The 14,887-nt window shown below is 35.8% G+C and overlaps 1 protein-coding gene across 11 annotated transcripts in view; it reads left to right on the top strand.

Moving 5' to 3' along the window:
- The window catches only part of LOC137233900 (protein transport protein Sec24C-like), an 89,194-nt gene that overhangs the window by 10,958 nt on the left and 63,349 nt on the right, over positions 1-14,887 (top strand). The window lies entirely within an intron of this gene.

The following is a 14,887-nucleotide window of genomic DNA, read 5'->3' as shown; positions in this document are numbered from 1 at the left end:
TCACTTTAATGTTGCTTGTCACAAAACGTAAGATAATGTTTCTTTTATTTGTTGCATGCGTAAAATATTGTTTATAAAACACCGACTTTGATAAAAAGAACGGAAACACTTTTCCATATAAGAATATTTCTTAATTATTCTCTGTACAAACGCAGAGATGGAAAAACACGTCTGATCGGGTCAAATGTGCGGAACTATCTGGCGTCGTTTCATTTGACAGTTGTTAGGGTGACGCTCATTGTGAATGATTGATGTATTTAATAAGTATTGCTTGATATTTATGTTCAATCAACAGTTAAACATAAGGGTTACCTTACATCATCCCTCTTTAGAAAAGAAGAATTGCCAAATTCTTCTGTCCCAAACGTGATGTAATTTATCTTAAAAAAAGTTTAACAGTCTTTTCAATTTAACACTACATAAATGTTTAGATCTAATTTAAGAATTAAAATCTAAAGTCTAACTCTACAGTGGGTCTTAAATTTATTATTTTTTTTTTAATTAAACATTTTTTTTTTTATTTTAAGTCTAATGTACGAATAAAGTTCTTAAGATTTAATGGTGATTTAAATTTATTTTTTTAACAAATTTCGCTATATCGCGCGTCATGCACTTCCAATAATATTTGGTTCTTAGTTTTGCTAGATTGGGTCGTTATGGTATTTTGGTATGAGTTTTTGTTTTCTGTCTTCGTCTGTCACAGTTTCTACGGGTTCTGTTAGGATAATTTCTAAATGTTTTAAAATTTTATTCCTAGTGGTTTTCAGATCTGATATCGAAAAATATTTAAAAAGATTATCATTTTTTTGCAATTCAATTATATTAATATTACGCTTGCCCGCTTCTTTTTCGAGCTTCAAAAGTAATTCATCGAAGTGCGTTATTTTGTTAGCATACGCAACATTGATTAACTCGATTTTTTTTGTGTTTTAAATGCGCATTTATCTCAAAATTTGTAATTTTGCCACTTTTTATCATAACTTATTTGGGTTTTTACTCTGGATATTTTCTTTGAAAATTTATTTGAAAAATTGTCATAAACTTGTAATTTTATGTTTTCCTTTTCTTTTTCTTCTTTGCCTATTTGTTGTTGCGTTAATTGGTCTTGTTTTGTCTGTGATCTAGTCTGTACCGCTAAAATTGATTTTCCTGAAATTTTAAGTTCTTCTATTGTGATGCGAGAGAGTGCATCTGCGCCTACATTGATTTTTCCTTTTATGTACTCAATAGTGAATTTGTATTATGATAGTTCAAGTTTAATACGTGAAAGTTTTGAAGAGGGTTTTTCATACTAAACAAATAAACTAGTGGACGATGATCGGATTTGACGGTAAAGTGTGTGCCATACACGTATGGTCTGAATTGTTTGATGGCAAAAAATATAGCCAAAAGTTCTAATTCAATTATTGATTTCTTTTGGTCTGCATTGCTAAATGATTTAGACGCGAAGAAAATTTTGTAAGTCAATGTCATCTTTATTTTGGCTTAAAATGGCACCACAATCAATTTTTGAAGCGTCGACCGTAATTATAAATTCCTTTTTGAACTCTGGGTATTGGAGAATTTGAGGAGAAATTAAAGATTTTCGAAGTTTTTCAAATGCTATCTCACACGACTCACGCAAAATTTGGTATAAACCTTCGATAGTAATTGGCGAATGCCACGAATCGTCTTACTGCATCTTTATTACAAAGTTTTGGATATTTCTTTATTGCAATTATTTTGGAATCGTCGGGAAGTAGACCTTTTGATGAGCATTTGTGTCCTAGGAAAGTGACTTCTGAACGCATGAAGTTACATTTTTCGGGATTTAGACGCAAATTAAATTGTTTGCATGTTTGAAAGACTTGTTCTAAATTTTTAAGATGGTGACATTCGCTACACCCAATGACTATTAGATCATCGACATATAAAAATGCTTGGTTGGGAGAAATTCCTTAAAAGGCAATTGACATCATTCTTGAGAAAGAATTTGGAGCTACGTTTAAACCGAATGGTAAAACTTTCAATCGAAAAGCACCTGCTGAGGTGATGTCTCTAGAATCTTTATTTAAGGGAATTTGGTGAAAACCTGAATACAAATCCAATGTACAAAAATATTTGGCTCTGCCTAGATTATCCAGAATATCGTCTATTCGTGCTAGTGGGAATTTGTCTGCTATTAATTTTTTGTTTCCGGTTCTAAAGTCGGCACACATGCGGTAGGATTTCTGTCCATTTGGGTTTTTCTTTGCTACTAGTATCAATGGGCTATTATAGTTAGAATAACTGTGTTCTTTAAGATCATTTTGTAATAAATTATCAACTTGTCTATTGATTTCCTCTCTCTGACAATATGGTAAACGGTAATTTTTTATGTAAACAGGATTTTTATCTGTCAATCGTAATTTCTGTGCATAAAAGTTTTTAAGCGAGAAGTTTTGGTTTGTCATAATTTGGCATTTGTTTCTCTAAAATTGCCTTCAATTCCTCTGACCTTTTCGAATCTTTTGAAATATTGTTGATTTTATACACGTTATAGTTGGTGGTTTCATCCGTAACTATGTTAAAAGTTTTAATATATTTTACCTCATCTGTGACGTTTAAATCTTTTATTATTGGGTTGTGAGTGTCAACAATACACTTTGCGGTGAACACACCACTACAATCTCATTTGCGTCTATAAAACCTGGACATTTAGATTTTTTCAGCTTAAATAAGCGATAAACTTCACATCTAGGAGGAATTACCCAGGTGTTATCATTTGTACTATGTAAAATTTAAATTTTATGAATATTTTTGCCAATGCCGATTGTTATGCTCTCGTTTGCATAGTATATTATGCAATTGTATATTTTCAAAGTCTTTGCCTAAAATACCCTCTGACGGTATGTTAAATTTGTTATCTACTATATTTAGAATATGTGGAATCGAAAAATTTTAATAAAAAAGTTCTGTTTTAATGATACTCAATGTTGAAACTGTATTTGTCGTAACGCCCGTTATATGTATGATATTGTTATTTATGGAAATATTTTGTTTTAAACTTGAAAGTTTTATAATTGAAATATCAGCCTGTGTATCTACTAAGAAAGTGCGTGTTTTAAAAGAGTCATTGCAATTCAATTCGATAAAATCTGAGTAGTTCAGATTAAGACAGTAAATTGATTTATTTTGAAAAACGGTATTTAACTCAGATTCTGGTCCCCCAGTGCTCGCTCCTGAGGGCCGTTGGCGTTTAAAGTCCGTACACTAGCGTTATTTGTTGTATTTGAACGTCGATTGTTGTTGTCATTGTTGTTATTCACCCCTATTCTGCATTTTGATTACGTTCCCGTTCTACGCTCCGCTTTAATCGAAGTTGGGTATTCTGCATTACGACGGAATCGTAACGAGAAGAGGAAGAGCAAATGATTTTTCGAAATCAGCTGTTTGTACGGAATGTGTGAACATTGGAATTAAAGAAAATTTGAAAGAAAAAAAACACTGAAAAACGTTTATATTTTATTATCCAGGCCATTTTGTACAAAAAAAAGCAATAGAATATATTGCGGCCGTGTTATATTTTTTTGAGTGAAATGTTTTCAAATTTGTAAGTGTGTTTTTGTCGTTCTTTTGGCCAATTCCCTGCTGTGGCCACCAAGTTTTGTTAAAACGGATTCCTGAACGAATATAGTTGACATTTTCTGAATTTTATGGATGCTAATTTCATTGCACTGGCCTAAAATACTTTATGAAGATTTGTTTATTCTTTCCGCAAAGATTGTTTACGTTTTCGCTTCACCTTCCTCTACTCCGGCAGCTTGCTTTGGCATATAATTGGACCCAACGAACATACACAAATTATACCTGTCTATTATAATGGAATCAATGGTCGCAGCATTATTTGTGGAGTTGGAAAGCAACGCATACGAAAATGGCCAGGCGAAAATGGAAAGGCAAATATTGCGAGATTTGTGTAATCCATTTGAGATGAGTGACGAATTGTAAGAAATTGAACTTAAAAGTGGTAAAGTTTAATGACTTGTTCGACTTAATAAGGATGCTTTCAAGTATGTGTTAGATACTTTTGCGAGGCAAATACGTCCGAGGACTTCGACATCGACATGTTGTTTTTGACCTGTAAACATATAAAAGACAATCATCATCAAACCTTCTACGTTTTTTAACAAGTTTTACTTACATTTTTGTTAAAATTCTGTTATAAATTAATGAAAAAAATAAAAAGAAAATATTTTTTCGCCAACTAATTTGCAACTTAGAAAAACGGAACTACGATTGAAATCCAGAATACACAAAATCGAACGATTCGAAGTTGGATCGAAAGAGATTGGAACACAGAAACCAAAATTGCCAAATCGAAAAAATTCCAATCCAAGTCGAAATGCAGAATAGGGCTGATTATTGTTTCGGTTTGCGGGTCTGTTATTATTGTTGCGAAAATTGCCATTACCTCGGAAGCCATAATTATTGTTGTTATTGTGCCTATAATTGTTATTGTTGTTTCTGCTAAAATTGTTATTGTACCTCGAGTAGTTGTTCCTATTATACTGATTTAACTTCAGGGGAAATCGAAAACTACTATTTTGCCTGCTATAACGCGATCTACAGCTGAATTCAGTAAGCCGTCTCTAGTCACAATTAGAGACTTTTTGGGGTGAAAATCACTTTTGAGACAATTTGCCATTCTGTAAGCTGTCTCACGTCTCCAGCCTCACAAAAGCAATCACTAATTTGTGAGCTGGGCCGGGGCAGATCACAAACGTGAAAATTTCAGAAAAAGTATGAAAATTATTTGCGAAAAATGCTTTAAATATATTTTTTTTATTCCTCAAATTAAAATAAGCATAGAAAAAATTAAAAAAACAGAAAATACTTAAAAAAATATCGAACTCTATTGTGACGCAACTGAGATTCGAACCTACACACTTTGGGATTTTCTATAAAAATTATGAAGAGCGTCTTAGCAAGCTCAGCCACAATACCACCTAACGTTATGTTGACAAAATGCAATGCTATATTATTGGTTCAATGTATGAGTAAATTATCATTTTGGTGAATTTCGTTGATATGGTGAATTATTCTTGTGACTTTCGTTTACTGAATACCGAAATCATCTCAAGTCACAAAAATTGTCTCTAAGGGAAAATCTCAAATTTAAAGACTTGAGATGAGACTGAATTACAGAATTCAGCCGCTAAACGCTAATACTTGTCTTTCACTAGCTTGGTTATTCTGTTCAAAGATCATTTTCGCAACTACATTCTTATAGCTGAATTCAGTAAGCCGTCTCTAGTCACTATTAGAGACTATTTGGGTTAAAATCACTTTTGAGACAATTTGCCATTCTGTAAGCTGTCTCGCGTCTCCAGCCTCACAAAAGCAATCACTAATTTGTGAGCTGGGCCGGGGCAGATCACAAACGTGAAAATTTCAGAAAAAGTATGAAAATTATTTGCGAAAAACGCTTTAAATATATTTTTTTTTATTCCTCAAATTAAAATAAGCATAGAAAAAATTAAAAAACAGAAAATACTTAAAAAAACATCGAACTCTTTGTGGCGCCGCTGAGATTCGAACATACACACTTTGGGGTTTTCTATAAAATTTGTGAACGGCATCTTAGCGAGCTCAGCCAAAACACCACTCAAAGTTGCGTTGACAAAATGCAATGCTATATTATTTGTTCAATGTATGAGTAAATTGTCATTTTGGTGAATTTCGTTGATATGGTGAATTGTTTTTGTGACTTTCGTTTACTGAATACCGAAATCATCTCAAGTCACAAAAATTGTCTCTAAAGGAAAATCACAAATTTAGAGACTTGAGATGAGACTGAATTACAGAATTCAGCCGTTAGAGTCAGTAAACATAGTTGACGCTAAAATTCATTTTACTAGGTCTGAGCGAGTGTTAAGCCGACAAACGTTGACAGTTTGTTCGACTGCCATCTCGTGCGCTTTTTCCTGAGTCATTCCTTCTATAACTAATGATCGTTCTAAAGCATCCGAATTCAGAGTTATTGTTATTAAAAACTTTTAATGATGCAATTTTTCCTGCAACAACTTTCGAGTTGTCAGGTTTTATTCTACCTTTTAACGCATCTTTTATTTGTTGAATTGTTGGTACTTCATTTGGAATTCACTCACGCGTCTTTCCTTCTAGCTTTGATTTTATAAAAGAAATGAAGGTATTTGTCAAATTTTGTTCTATTACATCTTCTATCAAAACTATTTTACCTATAAAGGATGCAAGTTTTCTTTTGTTCTGCAGTTGGCATTGTTGGTTGTTTTTCGCTAATTGTTTCTAAATTATTAATGTTAACTGAATTGGTAAAACCAGCGAAATCCTCAAGAAAAGATACGGTACTTTTTCTAATAATACTAGCTTCGTCTGCTGAAGGTGTCGGTGCGTCGGTGAATTCTTCTGTATTCATTGATTAAATGAGATTATAACTCCTTTCATTTGAACCGAAAATTTTGAAATATTTGAAAGCACTGTATTAGTTGAATGGTCTTTAGAAAGGGATTTGGAAAATATATCTAAAGCACTGTATTCGTCTAATGGGTTTCAAATTTGATAATTGGAAAATATATAAAGCACTGTATCCGTTGAGAAAAATAAATATTTATAACATCTAAGATGTTTAATTTCCCAAGAAATAATTCGAAGAAGAGAAAAAGTAAATTTTCACGGATAAAATAAATGTTCACCATTACTATGATATGACTGAAACCGAACTGTATAGATATTTAAAGTCATTGAAATTTTTAAAATTGATTAGAAGAGAGATTTTTTCCCCCGCTGAGCGGGTTGTGCGCTGGGCTTGGGACCCGTCACGTAAAACCATACTCCAATGAAATATAACAACAAGCCTCGGATAAATACACTCTCTATTGATGACGACCATGGCAAACGTTTGAAGGACAATGAATTGAGGGCATGCACCTGGAACGTCCGCTCCCTGAATGGGATTGGTGCAGATGCCCGGCTGGTTGATGTCCTCGTCAAAGCAAAATCTGACATCACCGCCATTCAAGAAATGCGTTGGACGAAGCAAGGAAGAAAGAAGATCAAAAAATTGTGACATATATTGGAGTGGCCATGCGACTAAGCGCAGTTTCGGCGTCGGATTCGTGGTGGGAGAGAGACTTTGTCGCCAAGTGCTGGCGTTCACGCCTGTCGACGAGCGTCTCGCCGCTATTCGAATAAAGGCAAAATTTTTTAATATATCATTCATCTGCGCCCATGCGCCGACAGAGGAGAAAGACGATGAGGTGAAAGACACTTTTTATGAACAATTAGAACGCACATACGAGCGCTGCCCCCGTCATGATATAAAAGTCGTGCTTGGCGACTTTAACGCCAGGGTGGGCAAAGAAGGTGTTTTTGGCCCTACAGTCGGAAAGTTCAGCCTACACAATGAAACTTCTCCTAACGGACTGAGGCTGATTGACTTTGCCGGTGCTCGAAACATGGTCATATCAAGCACGAGGTTCATGCATAAAAAGATACATCAAGCTACATGGCTGTCTCCTGATCGAAATACTCGCAATCAGATCGATCACGTTGTGATAGACGGACGGCATGCCTCCAGTGTTTTAGATGTGCGAACGATCCGAGGACCTAACATCGATTCCGACCATTATCTCGTTGCAGCCAAAATACGCACCCGCCTCAACGCGGCTAAAAACAAGGAACAAAAAACACAAGGAAAGCTAGACGTCGAAAAGCTTCAATCACAACAGACTGCCAATGATTTCGCAACTCGACTCTCACACCTGCTCTCTGAGGGCACAACTCATCCTGAAGGAATACAGGAGCAGTGGGAGCATATCTCCAAAGCACTTCATACTGCCGCCGAGGAAAAAATTGGTTACCGGCGGCCGCGAAAAAACAACTGGTATGATGAAGAATGCCGCGTTGCAACCGAAAGAAAAGACGCTGCCTACAGGGCTACGTTAAAAGCGAGCGCGACAAGAGGAGTGTGTGAACGCTATCGTGAGTTGAAAAGGGAAGCGAGACGCCTTTTCAGGAAGAAAAAAGCAGAAGCAGAAAGGCGTGAGTGCGAGGAGCTTGAGCTGCTAGCCACCAGGAATAACGCCCGAAAATTCTACCAAAAAATACGGCGACAGACGGAAGGTTTTAAGACCGGGGCAAACTCCTGTAGGAATGAAAACGGCGACCTTGTAGCTGATGTCCAGAGAGTGCTTAGATTATGGAGGGAACACTTCTCTGCTCTCCTAAATGGAGGCAGCAATTCACCGCGCAGAGATGAAGAACCCGATCCCGCAATCGATGATGATGGAATATATGTCCCCCCGCCCGATTATGACGAAGTTAGAATAGCAATAACCAGATTGAAAAACAACAAGGCCGTGGGCGCTGATGGATTGCCTGCGGAGCTATTCAAGTTCGGCGGCGAGGAGTTGGTAAGGCGCATGCAGCAGCTTCTTAGCAAAATATGGGCGGACGAAAGCATGCCCGACGGTTGGAATCTAAGTGTTCTTTGCCCAGTCCACAAGAAGGGGGATACTGCAAAATGCACCAACTATCGTGGAATCAGCCTTCTTAATATCGCATATAAGGTCCTTTCAAGTGTATTGTGCGAAAGATTGAAGCCCACCGTGAACCGGCTGATTGGACCTTATCAGTGCGGCTTCAGACCTGGTAAATCTACCACCGACCAGATTTTCACAATGCGCCAAATCTTGGAAAAAACCCGTGAAAAGAGAATCGACACACATCACCTCTTCGTCGACTTTAAAGCCGCCTTCGACAGCACGAAAAGGAGCTGCCTATATGCCGCTATGTCTGAATTTGGTTTCCCCGCAAAACTTATACGGCTGTGCAAAATGACGTTGAGCAACACCATCAGCTCAGTCAGAATTGGGAAGGACCTCTCCGAGCCGTTCGAAACTAAACGAGGTTTCAGACAGGGTGACCCCCTATCGTGCGATTTCTTTAATTTGATGCTGGAGAAAATTATACTAGCTGCAGAACTTAACCGCACTGGAACAATATACTATAAAAGCGTGCAATTACTGGCATATGCTGATGACGTTGATATCATCGGCCTAAACACCCGCGCTGTTAGTTCTGCTTACTCCAAGCTGTAAAAAGAAGCGGTAAAGATGGGTTTGATGGTGAATGAGGACAAAACGAAGTACCTGCTGTCATCGAGCAAAGAGTCAGCGCATATGCGCCTTGGCAACCACGCTACTGTTGGCAGCCATAATTTCGAAATAGTAAAAGACTTCGTTTATTTGGGAACCAGCATCAACATTAGCAACAACATCAGCACTGAAATCCAGAGAAGAATCAATCTTGCCAATAAATGCTACTTTGGACTAGGTAGGCAATTGAAAAGTAAAGTCCTCTCTCGGCGAACGAAAATCATACTGTACAAGTCACTTATCGTACCCGTCCTGCTATATGGGGCAGAAGCATGGACCATGACAACAGCAGATGAAGCGGCTTTGGGAGTGTTCGAGAGAAAAGTTCTTCGAAAGATTCGAAAGATTTATGGACCTCTACGCGTTGGCGATGGCGAGTACCGAAGAAGATTTAATGATGAGCTGTACGAGCTATACGCAGACATCAACATAGTCCAGCGAATTAAAACGCAGCGGCTGCACTGGCTAGGCCATGTTATGCGAATGAAAGATGATGCTCCGGCCAAGAAAGTGTTTCTATCGGAACCCGCCTATGGAAGCAGAGGTAGAGGGCGGCCCCCACTCCGTTGGAAGGACCAGGTGGAAAACGATTTAAACTCCCTTGGTGTGACCAATTGGCGCCGGTTGGCGGAGCGAAGGAGCGACTGGCGCGCCTTGTTGGACGGCCATAACCGTTTAGACGGTTAAGCGCCAATTAAGTAAGTAAGTAAGATTAGAAAGTTTGAATAATTATCGCAAAATCTTGGCAAACCGATTTGATAAATTTTTGATATTAGCAAAGGCGATAAGATTGCTGTATAATGGATCTTGAACGTTTTATGTTTATATAATTGACGTTTCAAAAAGTTTGAAGAAATTTATAAATTTGGAAAAAAGTTTTTTTCGATTGTATTGATTATGAATCAATGTTTGAAATTTAAAAAAATTCAAGTTCCATATTAATAGACGAAAAAGATAGTAATATATTATGAAATAATATGCGTGTGGTGGCCGTATATTTTAAATTATTATTGTATTCAATTTTATTCAATTCAATTCTACCTGCTGTGTCTTGTGGTTTCTTAAAAAAACAACACAAGATACCTTCACACAGTGATACCTTCATTTTTTAAAACGGTTGAATAAAAAACCCACACAGCAAATGCATCACAGTGATGCCTTGGTTTTAAAAGGGGGTTGTAAAAACGCTAATTTCTAATAATTTTTTTTAATTTCTTTTCTATTACTAAGTTAAATTCATTTTTTCTTTTACATATGTTCTGACTAAATAAATTTCTAAAGAGAAAAATAAACTCCAAAAAGAAAAAACATGGGCATTTCAAAGTGGGATTTTTCAAAATTTGCCCCTACGACCCAAAGTGGAGGACATCAGAATTCGTTTTAGAGGTATGATTCCTTCGGCAAAGTTTCTTATTTTGATCCCTAGAATATGATTTTCACAGAGCAATGGGCGATTTTTTTGCCTCCCCACAAATCGACCCGGCCTAATGCGTAGTATACAAATGTTTATAGAAAAGGTATGTTTAGAAGCAAAAGTCTCAATTTGTGTTACTACATGCATAGTATACATGTGTATTACGAAAAATTATTGCTACGTTTATAGTATACATGTGTATTGAGAAAAAGCAAAATATCTACTTATATACAGAAATCAAATGTTACATATATACGTATTCTACTCTACTGTACCGCCCTTTGTGTGCTGCTTCGCTCGTACATTGCTGATGTTAGTTGTTGCCGATTTTGCCTTTCATTCCTGCTATCCGCGGTGCTGCTGTTGCCGACTGATTTTTTCTCCTACTTTGCCTCTCTCTTTTCTCTTTGTACTTTTCAAGATAATTTGATGGCGCGGTTAGATTTCACCACTATTAACGGTGCTTGGTAAAGGCGTGGTTGTGCTTTATATCTCCGTTATGGCATAGTACAGCCAGTTCAAAAACTGTTTGGATATATGTGTATGTATGTTACACCACGATTTTTTGTTGATCACTTTCTTGTAGGTTTTTTTTTGTAATCTTATGTATATTTTTTTGTATTTTATTTTTGAAATTTTACATAGTTTTTTGTAGTTTTTTTTTTGAAACTTTTTAATTTTTTTGTAGGTTTTGAAATTTTATAATTTTTTGTATTTTTGTAATTTTTTTGTAGTCTTTTTGTAATTTTATATTTTTTGTTTTAGGTTTTATGTAATTTAATAATTTTTTTTGTAGTTTTTTGAAGTCTTATGGTTCGAAATTATAGGTTACTTCATGTAAAATTTTTTGCATTTTTTTTTTTGTATTTTATGTATTTTTTTCGCATATATTTTCTTTTTGTTAGCACAACCACCACCCTTCATATTTTGTTTAAACTTTATTTATTTATGTAGATTTTGTGACTATAGTTGTATATATATATATAATTGTTTTTTTTTTTTTATTTAATAAATTAAAACGTTGATTAGTTCGATACAATTGGTTTTACAAAAATGGGTACTCGTTATGAACACGAGGCACGAAAGTCACTTAAATTTTGCTTGTCGCAAACAAGATCATGTTTTAGGGTTATTCCGGTCAATTTTAATAAATTTTAATATTTTGTTTTTAGGCTATTTGACCTATTGTGGGTTCCAGTAAGAAATAAAAAGATGGTAATTATTCCACTGTTGCGGCCCTACGTTTCGCTAGCCATCCTAGCTTCTTCAGGGGCGAAGTCTATTTATTTTCAACAATAAAACATAAGAAATAATTACATTAGTTTTTTTGTCACAATTTTTGAAATTATTTACATCAACAACAAGAAAGTGTCACAAAACAACAATTTTAACTAAGCTAATACTAATTAAGGTACAAAAAGGACGCACATACATATATACACGTAAATAAAAATTAACATCACTCACATGATATTTTTTCTTAACTCTAAAAATTTTTTTGGTACCACTTGCAATGGGTATCATAGTCATACTAAACATAAAAATATTATAAACATAAAATATAGCTTGCTGCAATCGCTTCTGTATCCTCCTTTTTGTTTATCGTGATTTCCCTTTTTTGCATTATTCGGAGGCTCTCTAACGTGTATCGGACTTTTCCTCTTTTGTTTTTGTCTATTATTGTGGTATTCGCGAGATCAGCTGTATGTCCAGTTGATGTTATGTGTTGTGATAACGCAGTGTTGTTCTTTTTCTTCTGTATGTCAGCTTCGTGTTCTCTTAGTCGTACGCTCAGATTTCGCTTTGTGGTCCCAATATATACCCGGTTGCAATTTTCGTTAACTTTTTTGTTTCCCATGCAACTGATTTCATACACAACATTATTTTGTTGTAGGATCTCGATGGGGCTCTTTGTATTTGTAAATATGCTGGATAGGGTGCAGTTGGATTTATGTCCTATTGTAATATTCGGCTTAATATTCATGCTTTTTCGAACAGTTTCCGTAAGTTTGGGGATATATGTAACGCTGTAGTATTGTTTCGTTGAATTCGTTGTTTGCGATGTTAGTACTTTGGTATGTTTCGTTTCTGTTCCCAGTGTTTTTTGCTGTATTAGATTTTGTATCATGTTATGTGGGTAGTTGTTGTTTCTTAATATTTGGTATATTTTTCCGATATTGGCATTGTGAAATTGTTCGTGGCTTATAGACAGAACTTTGTTTACGAAATTTCTCGCTGTGTTTAATTTATATTTAAAATACTGCGATGAAAGGAAATTGATCATCCGTCCCGATGACGAAGGTTTGGCATACCAATCGAATAAAAGAGATCCATTATTTTTGTGGATCTTGACGTCAAGAAAGGGGATGCTGCGATTTTGCTCTACTTCCAGGGTGAATTGTAACTTATTGTTGTAGCTGTTGAGCGTATTTAAAATTATTTCCAAATCGTTGCGGGTGACAATTGCCAATATGTCGTCTACATATTTGACCAGAAACTTTATTTTCGTATTGTGTTGTTGCTTTAATGTTGCGAAAGTGTTCTCGATTAAATCATCCATAATTATATCTGCTATAGTTGGGGAGAGGGGGTTGCCCATGGGCATTCCAAACATTTGGGTATATATTTTGTTGTTACACATGAAATAGTTGTTGTCCATGAGACAAAAGTTTAGTATGTCGCGGAATTTGTTTTTGGGTATGTTCGTTGTATTTTGTATTTTCTCCCATTTTTTCATAATAATGTTGATAGCGAGATAAGTTGGAATGTTACTAAAAAGGGATATGACATCAAAAGATACCAAAACTTCATCTTCGGCGACACTAATGCCATGAAGCCTCTCTTTTAAGTCAAACGCATTCTTTATATTGTATTTTTCACATATTATATTCTTTATTATGTTGCCTACATACCTGGATAGCTGATAGCACGGAACGTTCCAAGAGGATGCGATTGGACGGAGGGGGAAGTTAGGCTTATGGATTTTTGGTAATCCATAGAGTCTCGGCGCATTGGCTTCTGAGCATGAAAGTTGCTGTTTTTCTTTCCCAGAGATGTATTTGTTTTTGTATAAATCGTTGACGATGTTATTGTTTTTCTTTTGTAGTGCGTTTGTTGGATCAGTTCTGGTTGCTCTGTATGTGTTTTTGTCTTGCAGTAAGTCGTTCATTTTCGCGTTGTAGTCTTTTTTGTAAAGTACGACTGTCTTTTTCCCTTTGTCTGCTTCCGTTATCACTATTTCGTTTTTGTATTGCTTTAGGAAAGTTTTGCTTTTGTTATACACCTCTGTTATGAACTTTTCTGCTGAGTTGTGTTTGATGTTCCTTTTAAACTGGAGTATTCGATTACATAGTCTGTTTCTCGCTATTTCTTATGTTTTATTGTTGAAAATAAATAGACTTCGCCCCTGAAGAAGCTAGGATGGCTAGCGAAACGTAGGGCCGCAACAGTGGAATAATTACCATCTTTTATATTTCTTACTGGAACCCACAATAGGTCAAATAGCCTAAAAACAAAATATTAAAAGATCATGTTTCTTTTGTTTGTTGCATGCGCAAAATATTGTTTATAAAACGCCGACTTTGATAAAAAGAACGGAAACACTTTTCCATATAAAAATATTTATTAATTATTCTCTATACGAACGCAGAGATGGAAAAACACGTCTGGTCGGGTTAAATGCGCGGAATTATCTGGCGTCGTTTCATTTGACAGTTGTTAAGGTAACCCTCATTGTGAATGAGAATGAGAAGAGAAGAAAAGAGAAGAGAAGAGAATAGAAGAGAAGAGAAGAGAAGAGAAGAGAAGAGAAGAGAAGAGAGGAGAAGAAGAAAGGGGAAGAGAAGAGAAGAGAAGGGAAGGGAAGGGAAGGGAAGGGAAGAGAAGAGAAGAGAAGAGAAGAGAAGAGAAGAGAAGAGAAGAGAAGAGAAGAGAAGAGAAGAGAAGAGAAGAGAAGGGAAGGGAAGGGAAGGGAAGGGAAGGGAAGAGAAGAGAAGTGAAGAGAAGAGAAGAGAAGCAAAGAGAAGAGAAGAAAAGAGAAGGGAAGGGAAGGGAAAGGAAAAGAAAAGAAAAGACGAGGAGAAAAGACTGCGCCTAAATAAAAATGAAAATTCCAAATAATTGCCAGCATCACTTTATATCCATAAATTAAAGACGTATTCTCCTCCCTTTTAATACATTAAATTGCAAAATATTCAGTAATTTACAAAAACAATGTAATTGTATATTTATTTAAATTTATGTTGAGCCGCCACCGCCTTGTATTAATCCTAACAGAGAACAACAAAAGTAATTTCCATCGTTCCTGAGCTGGCAATAC

The sequence above is a fragment of the Eurosta solidaginis genome, chromosome 5, assembly GCF_040869045.1.
Source record: "Eurosta solidaginis isolate ZX-2024a chromosome 5, ASM4086904v1, whole genome shotgun sequence".
Taxonomy (NCBI): Eukaryota; Metazoa; Arthropoda; class Insecta; order Diptera; family Tephritidae; genus Eurosta; species Eurosta solidaginis.
This window is presented reverse-complemented; position numbering and strand designations above follow the sequence as displayed.